Below are 13,020 nucleotides of genomic sequence, written 5' to 3'. Positions count from 1 at the left end.
AAGATATGGCCCCCAGTGAATACCACACGACCGGAATACCACCTCCATTTTCAATTGTTTTTTTTCGTTAAGAGACGCCAGCGACTCTTTCACAGCATGCATGCGACACTAAGGATACGGTTGGTTTTGGATGAGGCGCGTTTTTATTGGCTGTCTTTTCGTACCGTCGCAGCGGCGCTGGTGACGTCTCGAAAGATGTTTGACAATTGACGCAGCTCCGATTATTTCATAATCGCATTGAACCTGCCTGTTTGCCGCAACAGCGCCGTCCGCAACTGCGAAATCGCAACTAAAATCGCTCCATGTGAAACCGTCCTCTTTTCCACAAGTTACCAAAAACGAAATCAGATTTCTTTGCTTACCTTCATGTGTTTTGGGCGAAGCACCTTTCACATATACGGACATCTCTGATGCACGATGGATGCCCCTGTTGACACTCCAACCTTGAATTGCAGTGCAAGATCCTGCATTGACGTTGCCGATTACAGGTACCTGAATAAAAACAAAACATTGGTGTGTACATTAATGTCTGGAAGCCGAGAAACTAGTGATGAGTTCGCCATATAATCCAGTTTAATTGCACCTCGTATTCACTCCAAGCATTGAAGTTTTAAAGAGAATTCCATTTTACCTCAAAGTGATAGCAAGCCGCACCCGCGACGAAATGGGCTCTCTGACGACATATTGCTTCGTAAGCTTTGTTTCCAGGCGAGCGTGGAGTCTTTCAAAGGCGTTCGGCATTATCCGGTAATTTCTTCGAAACTGCTCCGGGTCGCTGTGCAGCATAAAGAGGGTCTGCAGAGAAAAAATATTGCTCGCAGAAAAGCACAAGTCGACTTACCAATGAGTAAAACTCCGATTCTTTGGCTCTGTTTTGCCAGCACGGCCTGACCCACCATCACCGCGGGCTGCCGTCTAGGTGCAGGAGTTTTTTTTCCGCAGAAGTAGGTATTCCTTTTCAAAAGAGCAGTCTGAACTCGTCGTCATCTAGAGTAGCGGCCATCATGCTCTATGAAAGTCAAGACGCGCTGCTACTTGCCCTCTTTCAATATGGAACATCGTCCACGTGACGAAGCCACCGGGACAACTGTTCGCCTTGCGCGACATGCCAAGCAACGCAACAACTAGCTTCCTCAAGCAGTTATGAGCTGTGGCTCTACGGTGTCCTTGTCGCATTCGTCGTACTCGTTGTTTTCGTCGTTTTCGTTGATGCGAATGCAGTCGATGCAAACGTCTGAATCGGCCCTAAATATTCGGCGTTGATGCGAATGCAGTCGATGCAAACCCCTGAATCGGCCTAAATACGGCGTACTTTTTACCAGAAGCTAATAAATAAATCTGAAAATTTCATATTTTGTTAAATATCGAAATTAATATCGTCAAACGAATTCAAGGGTTCCAACCATGTGCTTCGCAAGTGCGGAAAATCGCATATGCTCTCAATCAATGTGAAAGGAAACGCGAAATTTCGCAAGTGCGGTTCATCGCTTCACCGATTTCGCAGAAGAAAATCGCACCATGTGAATCAGGCTTTACGCGTCACCAGTTACCGCACTATAGCTATTTCAGAAAAAGTCAACTGCATTGATGGGTGCTCAAGATGCTCAAGCATCTTGGGAAGGAAAGTTCCGACGCATTGAGGGTGACATTATTAAATATCGTCACTAGTTGAAATAAAGGTACTGTCTGTCTTCGTCCCTACTTGTTTTATTCTTTCGCGTTTTTCAAATAATCTAGAACACGTACTGTAAAACATGTAGGCAACGCGATTTTTGTATTAGCATACCAGAAACATAGTGAATATCAGGAATTCATAAAATTATGTAAATTCTTTAGAGCAATCTAGCCACCCTTTATCGAAAAAAATAATAATGAAGCGTTAGTTGTTTATACAGCAGGAGTGACAACATGGCGACAGTGTTACCTGCAGATAAGCAATAGACCGATCTCACCAGGCAGTTTGGCCACGCCACCGCTTCCGCAATGCATCGAGGGAACTTTAGTCTTTCTGCACGTGCGACAACCACACTGGAGCTTTGCGCGTGCGGAGCATGAGACGGCACGAGCCGTCTCGGGCGTTGCTGCCTGCCTCCAGTAAACTAAAGTTATGGCGGCCTCACGCATGCGCCAGAGGCTTGGTGAGATCGGTCTATTTAACCAGTGCAGTACGACTGCAAGCCTGGGGTCGTTAACGTGCACCACGCGGTAGTGTTCTGCAGCGCGTTCTGCAGCGCGAGCTTTCGCTCCACGTGCTCCTAACTGGTGTGCGCTAGAGCCACTCGATATGGCAGCGTAGCTGCCAGAGTAGCGCCACGCTTTTCCCTGTGCCGCCTCTCACCGCGATTGGTCACACGCGGTACCATAGCAACGAGCTGAGCTGGCTCGGTTTCCGTAGCAACCGAGTGACGACTCGTCACGTGACCTCTCAAGAGCCGTGATGTCATCGGTAAGATGGCAGCGCCCAGAGCTGGTGGATGCGAGTTTGTTCGGTGCGGCGGAGTCGTGATGTGCCGCAGCTTGCCGACGATTTAGGGCTTCTTCATGATTTCTGACGTAGATATAACGTGAAGATCTGAAAGAATTATACTTTATACCCTTTCTGTGCAAGATCGCTCTGGATATTAGCACCTGTGCGACAGCATCATTAATATCGCCTTAGCGGTGCTCGGGTTTCCGGATGTGTTTGAGGATCGATAAGACATTTAGCATGCAATTTTCGCATTCTCTTAGCTTTATTTGAACGTTGGAGTGTCTGAGAATCGATGCGAAATCTATGTGTCGCATGTTTGGCCTTGGGGCATTTGTTTTTGCCCCAGGTAACCGCATGATCACAAACTTTTAGCGAGGAAGCTCCTACGATGTCTACGTTTTGTACTAATCAACCAGGGGATCTGGGTTCAATCCCCACCCCTGCCCGTTTCAATCTGGATGAGCATCGTACCGGCCTGCGGTTGTGTATCACTACTGCGTGGTGCACGTTAAAGACCTATAGAGCTAGCGGTTATACTGCATTGGCTAAATTGCTCATCTACAGCGAGTGACTCGTCGCAACTTTGAAATGGCTGACCAAGTACACGCTGTATAAATATTCACACAACTCCCAAATATACTAATCAACGATTTTACGATATGCGCAATGCAAGTTCGTCTGCTTCTTTTAGTAGGGGTTGTGGTGACGTCAGAATGCCGAGCTCTTCTGATTGGTTCTGAATAAAGAATAGTAGGTAGACCTCAAGGCAGCTTGCTTTTAGGTCTACCCACTATCCTTCGATCGGAGCCACTCAAAGCTCGGCGTTCTGGCGTCACCACAACCCTGCAAAAAGAAGCGGACGAACTTCCGCTCCACATAGATTTTAGGATAAAATTTTCGCCTTTTTCTAGCTTCCTTTGAAAGTCTGAATTTCTGAGAATCATAACGAAAGGTATACGGCGCGTGTAGGGCCTAGAAGAAATTGTTTCAGCCCTGGGTCACCGAATAATCACATCATTTTTTAGCGAGGAAGCTCCTGCGATCTTTAACCTTTTTTACTAATCGCCAATTCTACGAATTGGCAGTTCTGAAGATTTCGTTATAACTTGCTTTCGTTGCAATAGCTTGCATTTGACCGCAGCGTTTTTTGGTGTTTTTTTTTTCAAGTGAAGAGCTGGCGTTTGCTCAAGTGGCGTATATAAAATGTCCTGCTATATGACAATGCATCAACACATACTATTAAACTTAGGTGCTCAGAGGTGTGTTCGTCTTTGTAATTAACAAGTTACAGACGTATTTATTTCTTACGAGTGTAATATTTATTTTTTGTAGCTGGGCCCGTTTTGTGCTCCTTAATGTCAGTGTGCTATGACGTTATCATCCTGTGTGTATGGTTTTAAATATCCTATTTACAATGCCTACAAAGGCCAAAATGACGTCAGCCGACTCCAACTCACGTATTGTACACGAAAACTGCGTCGCTCGGATATATGCGCTTGTCAGCAATCAATTCGTCCATGGATATTTGAATTCGCGTTTCTGGCGAATGAGTGCCCTGACGGAACCTATCATTACTTACGAATGCCAAGTTCTACGGTGTGCTTAAAAAGCACGGTGAAAGCTTGGGGTCATCGCACCGGTGCCCTAGCATGTCACGACTGCGTGATTTCACAGTTCTTTTCTGAGTTGAGGATTACAGGTAAGGAAGAAGAAGTTTAAAAATAATTTCGTGGCCCCTTTAACACGGATATGTGTGCTACACCAGATAAAAATATTGACTTTTTGAACGCCGGTAAACTTCCGAACGACCATTTCGCCTGTCGGCAAGAACACCTCATATCCGGCGTCCGTCTCTTTTGATGGCGTCAACAATTCCCTAGAGACCACCAAGCCGTCCTTCTTGGTTGAACCCCGTCGACGTCGCTCCTCATCAGTCGGTGAGAAAATCTCATCTTGAAGGGATGATCGGGTCTTGAAGAAGTATGATGCTAAACATATATACTCGCTCACTATATAGGGCAGTCGAGCAGCAGTCATGTTCCGAGCCAATCGTCCTGTCACGGCCGGCGTAATCGGATTTTGTTCCATAGGAGCGAAGTCCAAAAGTACTAGGACGGTACTTCGTCCCACGGAGCGGCCGCCATCCCGGCGGCGCCGAAAACCACTCGCCTTGTCCGTGCACGTACGATACCATAGCAGCTCTCGTCGCCCGACAGTCCCTGGGTGCAAATCGTCTCACTCACTTTTCAGAAAAAACAGGCACCGTTCCTCCAGAGGTTCTTGCCGTACCGCGATGCCAAGCGTCTTAAGGGCCGCCCACACTAGCGAGAAAACGCGCCCGGCGCGCCGATAAATCGGTTAAGCGGGAAGATAAAGGGCGTGTCTCTGCACGCGCTCGTGGCGCTGACTGTGCTTCGGCGACATTTTGTTACTTGCCGCGATCGGCGTGCCACGCGCGTTTTCTCGCTAGTGTGGGCGGCCCTTTATACTACTTTTCAATGAACGAATGGAGATATCAACTAGACAAAGGTTGCCGCCCGGCGTCGCTAGAAGCACGGTTACCATGGCAACCTCCCAGGCCCAAAATGGAGATCACTATCACCGCTTCTGACGTCGTGCATCTAATAATTTTGCGTCGTGTCGCTACTCTGGCAACTACGCTGCCATATAGAGTGGCTCTAGTGTGCGCTAACCCCCTCGGCTACCGTTCCCCCCACCCCTTTATCGCGGTCGCTTTTTTATTATTATTTTAACAATCCCGAAAGAAAGAGACAAAAGAAGTTTGTGACGAAGTCCACGATGAAGGTAAGCATGATTTTTATGTCGTGTTATACAACAATTGTGTCTGTGATATGAAACTGACGTACAAACGGTATGTAGTCAAATTTTAGCAAGGTGAATAGCAAGGTCTATCCAAATCGAAACAGGCAGCGGCAGAGGTTGAACTCTGGATCTCATACGGCGTTCGCCATCGAACATCGTAAGATTTCACTCCGCGTGCCCACTGCGATGCGTGGCATGCATGACATAGTTTTCCTCCTTGCTCCTCTGATGGGTGCAACCCTGTCAAACGTACACAGACAGTTTTGACAGTAAGTTAGAACGTTACCATGAATCACGTGGAAGCCGTTGAAGAGATTCTTCTCGGAGACCACAGACCAACCTGTCTCGGAGCATATCGTCCAGCGTCGACCCGAAGTCGCAGTGCTCCGACAGCCGACGAAGTTCGGCGATGTAGTCAGCGATGATCTCACCGGGCCGCTGGTCGCGTTTCCCGAACTGAAACCGCTGCACGATAACGAACGGCCTAGGGTTGAAGTGAGCCGGAAGCTTCGAGACGATATCCTCGTAGCTTGTCTCAGGAGGAAGAGTTAGCGAGCCAAGAGAACGAACTTAAAGGGTAACTGCAAAGAAAAAAAAAAGTTTTTTTTTAAATAGCCTAATTGGGACAAGCATGTCAAAAAACAATTTTTCCGCGAGAAAAAACATTTTTTACAGCAATATTTATTGCGTGAGACTGATTTTAGTTTGCGGCTATTTCGCCCGTTTTAAATCGCGCGCCACGAAGTTGTGATTATGTGACGTCAATCCCAAAAGGTTCTCATTGGCTAAGAGTTTGATTGACAGCTTAGATCTTGGTTGTTAAACCTTTGTTATTCGTTGCAATTTCCTTTTGAGCGGCATATTTTTACGTTTAAAGAATAACCCATGTGATGAGAGTTATTATTCTTTACAAAAGGTTTTCAAGACGGACACTTCCGTTTGGATTCATACAAACAAAAGCTTCGCCATCTTTCATGGCCGCCGAAGACTGCTCCCGCCTGTCTCGCCTACCTCGACTAATCGTTTCGCCGAAGTGATCAGTGTTTCGTCGTTTCGTGCTGACCCAGGTGCTTGAGTGAGACTTCTTGAAGTGAAGTAGTGTGCGCTTAGCAGCTGTCGCAGGTGTTAGTGATAGGAAGCGACGCGGGGTTTTGGCTTTCATAGCGCGGTTCTTCCGTTTTCCTCTTTGCTTGCTTAGCGTGCTTTTTTTTTTTTTTTTTTTGCTTGTTTGTGCGTGCAAGTGCTGACTTTTCGGAGATGTTAGATGCGTGATCCCGACAGTGAGCCTTCCAGCAGCCATGTCGCCCCGAAAGGAATGCTATTTGGGTGGAGGCAATCGGGCGTTCGCGTAGCGACAAACGTGTCCAGTTACGTTCTCGTCATATCGCTCTGGAGGCCGTCGAGATTCGCCCCGTGTGCACCTAACGTCCGCGACTAGACAGAAAATAAAAAAAGCACTATGTCCACTACATAAAAATGGTCTCAGTTCATGCATCTGTAGGCAGGTACGAAATCGTGGCCAAATTTATTCACACCGCACGATGCAACACGTCGCTGTGCAAACGCAGTCCAACACGAAGCATAAAAACGGCAGATTTAGGACAACAATGCGGAGTCCATTGTTCAATTAAAACGTAGTAATTTTGTTGAAAACGCCCGCAGCTTTTTACTCACGGAATGCGTCGGGAAACTTCCACATTTTGAAACAGAACGAGGCAGATTTATTTTTAAGAACGCTCCCAGCGTCCTCCCGGACCAGTTTGACTGGATCAGCTGACGACGACGGGACTTAACTGGTTGAACGTCAACCCCACAACAACCAATTTGCGCTCCGTGTTAGCACCGCATTACACACACCACAAACGTTTCAGCTCTGTCTCATCGCCGTGTTGCACCAAACGGAACGAGATCGCCGAAACCAACGCAGCGCTGTCGTGAACCTTGGCTCGTGGTTGCGCACTCGTGGATTCTGTGACTCCCTTCGCTTTGAAAGCCCGCACGACGATTACGAACGATACTTTCCATCTTCCGGGAACATCACAGGGGCACTTCTCCGGTCACGTCTTCGCTACATGTGCTCGCAAACCGCGTCAAACCAAAAAAATACCACGGCCTGGCGTGGTTGCCAGATCTTGCCGGAAGTCGAGACGCTGCGTCGTTCAACTCCGCAACGCAAGGAGAGTGAGGGGCGGGGCGTACTCCTCTTCCGCGGGGGGTCGAAAGAGCGGGAGTTTCAAATGTGGAGAAATTCTGACTCTACTAAATTACGTCCTGTGGCGTAAATATTGATAAAAAAAATATTTTTTTTCGCGGAACATTTGTTTTGTGACATGCTTGTCCCAATTAGGCTGTTTAAAAAAAAACTTTTTTTTCTTTGCAGTTACCCTTTAAGGCGTACGTCGACGCCCCGCAGACGGTGCATAACGCAGCATGTTTCTTCTCGGCCGCCTGGAGGTCGTTCGCGATGAATTAGAACTCTAGTCGCTCCAGGTACAAAAGCCATGGCGTGTCGGTATCCGGCACGAACTCGGCGATGGTGCCAAATGTCGTGGCTGCCGCCATCGTACCTTGCTGGCCGAGCGTGTCCGCTTCGTCCCCCGTTGTCGTCGTCGCTTATTTCTTTACTTCGTCGCCGGTGTTATATATTTAATAGCGGAAGGGTTACAAGTTTTTTTCCAAGTGGAACCTCTGCCCTGAGGCCGACGCCGCAGCGCTCCATCTTTGATGACAGTCAGTCGTCGTCTGTTTCGTCTTCATTGTACGTGTCACACGTGACACGTAAAATGAAGATATGACCGGTGCCGGGACAGACTTTGTTCTGTCCTGACACCGGTGCCGGTGTCACCGGTGCCACCGGCACCGGTGGTTCAATACTAAATTCAGACAGAATTTAGTATTGAACCACTGAAACGGCCGTAATTCCGGTAGTCAGATCATCTACACAGCACAGCCTGGTACTGAGTACTTAAAGGGGCATTTGCTGCATAAGGATGCGATATAATGGACAGGTTGTGCACGGTTCGCCGTCAGCGCCGCACGAGTCGATGCGTTTACCCAAACCCAAACAATACGGTCCGCCACTTCGCCCTCTCCTGGCCAACTAGTTCCCAACATGCAACGCTCGAGCGGTGTTGCCAGTGTTGCATACAGTGATTTTCCGAAGAACTCTGTTGTGTCGCTACGTGAAACGGTCCTAGTTAAGAGCTAGTAACTTCCAAGCATTTCCTCTCGAACTGTTCCTCCAGGTCTCCCGACTCCTTTCCACCCCATTGACGTTCACCGTCGGGTCGGCCTGTGTCCACAGAGTATGGGGAATGACGGGCTGCGGCCGGTCATGTGTCAATTTTCCCGCTAAATTTAGTGGGTAACCTGAATATGTTTAGGTCACGTGACGTCAATTTTCTGGCTATATCTGGCGGGGAAATTGGATTTGAGTATAGGTCACGTGACATCACCTCACGGACGTCAGTTTTTCCGCTAAATTTAGCGTGGAAACTGAATTTGTGTATAGGTCCCGTGACATGAAGTCCCCGCTGAATTTTTCGGGGAAACTACATTGACGTTGAGGTCACGTGACGTGAATTTTCCCGCTGAATCTAGTGGAGAAACTGAATTTCTGTATCGATCACGCCACACGAAGTCATGTGACGTCATTTTTTTTCGCTACATTTAGCGGAGAAACTAAGTTCGTGTTGAGGTCAGTCACCTGGCGTCAATTTTCACGCTAAACCTAGCGGGGAAACTGAAGCCATAGGACGTCACAGGCCACGACTTCACGAAGTTCGGAGCAACTAGCCAAACAACGTTTCACGTTAATATCAATATATAACCGAATATATGAAGGCCGGAAGGAGACGCCGATGGACGATTCTCACGTTGAGTGGTATGACTTTGTACTTTTCCTAGAGATCCACAAGATGCGAGTCGGCAGGCTATGTCAAGCAGAAGCTGCAAGAAAAGGGCTCACCCGAGCCGAAAGAAAAGGTACACTATATGTTTATTATACTATATAAACACATAGGACATAGCGAGCTCCGAAGCAACTAGATAAATGGATCTAAATTACTGAAAGTATTTACAAGTGTAGCTACATGCTTCCAAAGTTACAATAAAATCGAATTACCTTCACATTTAATTTTTTACTAATGCTTCTTATGGAACCCCCACTCCCAAACTTTTGCCCGTACGTCCGTCCATTTTCCGCTAAATTTAGCGGGAAAATTGATGTCACGTGACGTATACATTTGGGACATGGACGTTACGTTAGGGAGTTTTGGTAGACCGTGTTTCCCCTTCCGCTAGCCCTCCGCTAGCCCTCGCTACGAAGAAACCGCCACTGCGCCTGCGTGCGGATGGCCTTGGCTGTAGATTTCCGGGTAGCGGAACTCTACAGTTCCGGGTAGCGGAGGGGGAAACACGATAAAACTCGGTATTACCTGTACGCCGATTCAGTTTCCCCCTCTAAATTTAGCGGTAAAATTAACGTGACCTGCAGAAATTTAGTTTCCGCTAAACTTAGAGGGGCAATTGACGTCACGTGATCTATTCACAAATTCAGTTTTCCCGTTAAATATGGCTGGGAAATTGACGTCACGTGAGCTCACCAATGGAGTTCACCCTCTAAGTATAGTGGGGTAACCGACGTCAGGTAACCTAACGTCACGTGACTTTTACAACAATTCAGTTTCCCCGCTATGCTTAGCGGAAAAATATGCGTTACGAGACGCACCAATTTCCTCTTCTTATCGTTCTCCCTTCCGCTCCCTTTCTCCTTGCCATTCCTCCCCCCTCCTAGGGTGTCTTCCCCTCGCTCCGCTCTCCCTACCCTCCCGCTCCACCTATTTCTTGCTCCTTTTCCTTCTTTCTCTTTCGTCATGTGACACCAAATCGATTTCTCGCTAAATTAGGCGGGGAAATATACGCAACGCGACAAACTTCCTTTTGATTAAAATTAACACTTTAGCACTGATCTGTTCTGGGACCCCCTCAGCGCTTCAAACCCTTTCAGCCCTTAAAACCCCTAAGCCCTACAAACCCATTCAGGCCACCAGACCTTCACACCCCTTCTGCTCGTGAGACCCGCTCAGCCCTTTAGACGCCCAAATGACTGTGAACCATAAAGCAAAAATTCAGTTTAAAACTTTGTGGAAAATTTATTTGAGACATTGAGTTTAACATGCGTGTTGCAACTCAAAAAGACGATAAGAACCAACGTTTGCTGAAACCCGGGCACAAGCAGCTGTACACGAAAGCGACCAGACCAAATAGAGACAGCGAAGATCTTTATCGCAAAAAGAATATCTTCAAGGTATTCAGAATGCCGCTGGGTACGTTCCTGAGATGTACACATCGCGACACTGTTAGCACGAACACGACATCGGCGCATTTTCGCATTTTACTTATAAATAGTATCAGCGAGTACGAAATTTTATCGCTTACGTTATAGAACTAAATGAGCTCTTTTCGTAGCAATAATAATTTGGATGACATCTTTTAGTTTCAAAGAGAAAAACTGGAAAAACCGGTGATCGCTTGTTCGCGCTAACAGTGTCGCGCATCGCGACACTGTTAGCACGAACACGACATCGGCGCATTTTCGCATTTTACTTATAAATAGTATCAGCGAGTACGAAATTTTATCGCTTACGTTATAGAACTAAATGAGCTCTTTTCGTAGCAATAATAATTTGGATGACATCTTTTAGTTTCAAAGAGAAAAACTGGAAAAACCGGCGATCGCTTGTTCGCGCTAACAGTGTCGCGCTCTGTACGATAGTTGAACAAGTAAAATCGAGCAGGTGCACCACACGGACATATACACACTGTCAGTAGCAGGTTTAGCGAAAACCACGAACGTGCCATTAACATCCGCCGCCGTTGAAAAATCATGAGCACCGGCGTCTTCTTGATCTGCACACCCAGCTGTTTTAGAAGATAGGTCCCACGTATGGGACGGGACGCCGACACTGAGTATCCGTTCGTTGTTATGCCTTTAGTTTGGGCTCGTTGACGATGAAACAACAGGGCGACCAGCTTCTGACGAAGGCTGTATTTCGACTGACCAAAACAGGTTTTCTACAAGCAAACCGCTAAGTCACCCTCTCATTTTCCCCACGCACGCGCTCCCCATCGTGAACGAGGGATAGAGGACACGTGCGGACGCGTCCTTGGCCGAACTTACAGAACGCACGTACAGCAATGCGGCCGCCAAGGCCACGACAGGATATAGACGGGATAACTTCTCAACTTCCGAAATTCGTCGGGGGCGCCCAATCCAACATGGTCAAACGGCTTCCCCGACGCATATATCCTGAAGGGTCACGTGATCTCTACCACAAACTCGTTAAAACGATTTTAATGGGTGGTGTGGTTTCACGGAAAGAATTGGGACAGACCCCACAGGCCCCTCAAAAAACTATGGCTGGCCTCTTACACCCTTTAGGAATTCTTAAAGGGTATATCAGGCCTCTTAGAAAACTTTGACGGACATCTCAAACATGTCAAACATTTTTCATACGTCAAAACATTTAAGAAATCCTGGTGGGCCCTAAGACGGGTTTCTAATAGGACTCTCGCCATTCCTTTCATCCCTACCCTCTCCCACTCTCCTTAAATCTCTCTCCTGAGCATCCTAGCTGATCCTAGAGCGCACTCCCCCCTCCTCCTTTCTCCTTCATCTTTCCCTCCTCTTTCCCCCTCCCATCCCCCCTCTCACAGTGCCCTTCTTCGCCCGTCCCTCTCCATTTGTCTCCCTCCCCTACCCCCTCCCCCGGCACGTGACGGACCAATTCAGTTTTCCTAAAATTAATAAAAAAATATAGGTTCTTCACTCCCGGAACGATGACTTCCTATCAATCGAAACAATCGCCAAATACTTTACTCGGGGAATACAGGGCTGTCCCCTGAGAAAACATAGAAAAAGTCGACAACGAAGATCTCCGGAAACACGCATGACGGCGGAAGCGGATCGTCTTCGCATTGGCGACCCTGTCAACCGAACCGTATTCCGTTGTGTCGTCTTCACATGCTCTGGCGGCAAGAGGAGCGGGTGGGGGAGGGAGGCGTCGCTAAAGAAACTACTTCAACAAGGTATAGCTTATGGCGCGGCCGTCCTTCCGCCTAATGCTAATGAGAAGTGTGTCCTTTATCTCCCCAGTAAAGTATTTGCAATCGCTCCCAAAGGTCACTGCCAATTTTTTTTTCGAAGTAACCAGTCCGTTTTAGATGAATTACAGTTAAGTTTAACAATTATGTTAAGAAATACACAAATTAACACCGATTTAGCCTCAACATCAGCATTACACGTTATCCCTGCCTTATTCAACAATACATTTTTTTTTCTTCCTCTCTCTTTTCAAGCTCAAGGGCGTTGGAAGTTTTTGGGAAGTGTTTACTTCCTTTTTTCCTGAAATCTTACTCTGTTAGTGTAGTCAAAGGTACGGGCATGCGTGTCCTCTGCCAGGTTAATTTCTAGGGAAGGGAGGCAATCGCAACCCCCGGCCCCCCCCCCCCCCCCCCCCCCCCCATTTTTCCTGTTTTTCGTGTGTCACTGCTCAAGCTCTGCAGTGGGACTGAATCAAACACGAAATCGTGCCATGATCTTTTCCGCGTTAGAAATTGAACCTTTGTTAATCAGTTGTAGTAACCTTGACCTTTACAATCGTGGCTGATATAGTTTAGCTGAACCGAGCAATGGAAGCGATTATATGTTTTTACAATATTCTGTA

Source organism: Ixodes scapularis, unplaced genomic scaffold (genome assembly GCF_016920785.2).
Source record: "Ixodes scapularis isolate PalLabHiFi unplaced genomic scaffold, ASM1692078v2 PGA_scaffold0__279_contigs__length_252992795, whole genome shotgun sequence".
Classification (NCBI taxonomy): Eukaryota; Metazoa; Arthropoda; class Arachnida; order Ixodida; family Ixodidae; genus Ixodes; species Ixodes scapularis.
Note: the sequence above shows the minus strand (reverse complement) of the source record.